The sequence below is a fragment of the Arachis hypogaea genome, chromosome 16 (assembly GCF_003086295.3).
Source record: "Arachis hypogaea cultivar Tifrunner chromosome 16, arahy.Tifrunner.gnm2.J5K5, whole genome shotgun sequence".
In the NCBI taxonomy this organism is placed as follows: domain Eukaryota; kingdom Viridiplantae; phylum Streptophyta; class Magnoliopsida; order Fabales; family Fabaceae; genus Arachis; species Arachis hypogaea.
Window position 1 is genome coordinate 61,363,037 of NC_092051.1, and position 2,430 is coordinate 61,365,466.

General features: G+C 41.1%; 1 non-coding gene across 1 annotated transcript; it reads right to left on the reverse strand.

Annotated features, from left to right (window-relative positions):
• Positions 1–1,143: 1,143 nt before the first annotated feature.
• Positions 1,144–1,247, reverse strand: LOC112761641 (small nucleolar RNA R71). Its single transcript, XR_003182028.1, has one exon. It is a non-coding gene; the product is annotated as a small nucleolar RNA R71 (small nucleolar RNA).
• Between the last annotated feature and the right edge of the window lie 1,183 nt (positions 1,248–2,430).

Below are 2,430 nucleotides of genomic sequence, written 5' to 3' on the forward strand. Positions count from 1 at the left end.
TTTTAGTTCTTACATTTACTTTTCTTGCCATTTTACTTTTCTGCACTTTATTGCTTTCTTTACTTTTATGCCATTTACATTCCCTTTTTACTCATCATCCAAATCTGAATCGTCTAAATAGGATAATCAATTAACTATTGATTGCTTAATCCGTTAATCTCTGTGGGATTCGACCTCACTCTATTGTGAGTTTTACTTGACGACAATTCGGTACACTTGCCGAAGGAGAATTTGTTGAGAGACAAGTTTTCCGTGCATCAAGTTTATGGCACCGTTGCCGGGGATTGATTGTGCATCAACAATGATTAGATTGGAGGATAACTAGATTGAGCATTTTATTTTTGTTTGATTTAAATTTCTGTTTGAAGTTATTTACTTCATGTTTTAGTTAATTTCTTCCTTTCCCCCTATATTTTTTTTCTGTTATTTACATTTCATCTCACTAACCCACTAACTGTTTGATATATTGCATCACTCACACTAACAGAAATTCTTACAGATATACTTTCTACACCTATTCTCTTTGCTTGTACTTGTTGGTTGTATGACAGGGAGAAGAAGCGGGGCTTCAACTTCCTTTGATTCTGAACCTGAGAGAACCTTCCTTAGACTAAGAGGGAGGCAAGAGACAAACGTGTAGTTGGTGCTGAAGAAGAGGAGGAACACTTTGAGGAATACTTTGAACTAAACATGGAAGAAAACATGGAAAACCATCATGAAGAAGAGGCTCACAACCATGGCGGAAGAGGTCGAGCAAATCATACTGGGGAGGATAGAAGAGTTTTAGGCTCTTATATCAATCCAAACCCAGGAAACTGTGGAAGTAGCATTCAAAAGCCAACCATCCATGCTAACAATTTTGAACTGAAGCCACAGCTCATCACCCTTGTGCAGAACAACTGTTCGTTCGGAGGAAATGTCCAAGAGGACCCAAATCAACATTTAACCACCTTCCTGAGAATATGTGACACAGTGAAGTCTAATGGTGTTCATCCTGACACCTATAGACTGCTTTTATTTCCATTCTCACTCAGGGATAAGGCAGCCAAGTGGCTGGAATCTTTCCCAAGGGAAAGCTTGACAACTTGGGAAGACGTGGTGAACAAATTCTTAGCAAGATTTTACCCTTCTCAAAGAATCAATAGGCTGAGAGCTGAGGTCCAAACCTTCAGGCAACAAGATGGTGAGACTCTATATGAAGCATGGGAGAGGTTTAAAGACCTAACAAGGAGGTGTCCACCTGACATGTTCAACGAATGGGTGCAGCTGCACATTTTCTATGAAGGGCTCTCTTATGAGTCAAAGAAGGCCGTAGACCATTCATCCAGAGGATCTTTGAACAAGAAGAAAACCATTGAGGAGGCTATAGATGTCATTGAAATAGTAGCAGAGAACGACTACTTCTATGCTTCCGAAAGAGGGAACACAAGAGGAGTAATGGAGCTAAACAATGTAGATGCTCTGTTGGCCCAAAACAAGCTCATTACCAAATAGCTGGCTGACGTCACCAAGAAGATGGAGAGGAACCAAGTGGCAGCAATCTCCGCTTCATCAACAACCCAAGAAGGAGTGAATGAAGAAGCAGAGGGTAGTCAGGAGCAAGCCAACTACATTGGGAATTTACCTAGGCAGAACCATGATCCATACTCCAAGAATTACAACCCTGGATGGAGGAATCACCCAAACTTTGGGTGGAGAAATCAACAAGACCAAAGCCTTGATCAAAGACGCCCAAATCCAAACAATTTCACATCTAGACCATATCAACATCCCAATAACAACACCTCTCCACATTCATATCAAGGCCAGAATAACCCTCCTCAACCTAACCTATCATCATTTGATGAAAGAATCCCAAGGATTGAAAATCTACTTGAAGGCATATACAAGGATATCCAAGACAACAAGGTGTTCAAGGAGGAAGTGCGAGCCAGTTTCAAGAATCAGGGAGACACAATCAAGAGGTTGGAATCTCAAGTAGGATATCTCTCTGAGCAAATTCCCAAACCCACAGATGGATTCCCAAGTGACACAGAGAAGAATCCGAGAGGTGAAACAAATAAAGTAAGATGGGAAGATTGCAAGATGGTCACTATAAGTGATAAGGAGACTGAGGACAAGCCAAGCAAGCTGTCAGAACAACCTGAAGATACCTCAATAGAGAAGGAGGAAAAAGAATACCAAGAACCAGAAATATCAAAACAGGAGCTGTTGAGACTCTATGCACCTTTTCGCCAACTGCTCAATGGTGCTGTGGAGAAGAGAATATACTCAAGATTTCTTGACTTGTTTGCATCTTTGCATGTGAACATACCATTCATCAAGACTATCCAACAAATGCCTGCATATATCAAGTATATGAAGGAGCTGCTTCCTAGGAAAAGCTCACTCAAGGGAGGCCAGACTATAGTGATGAACAAGGGGTGCAGT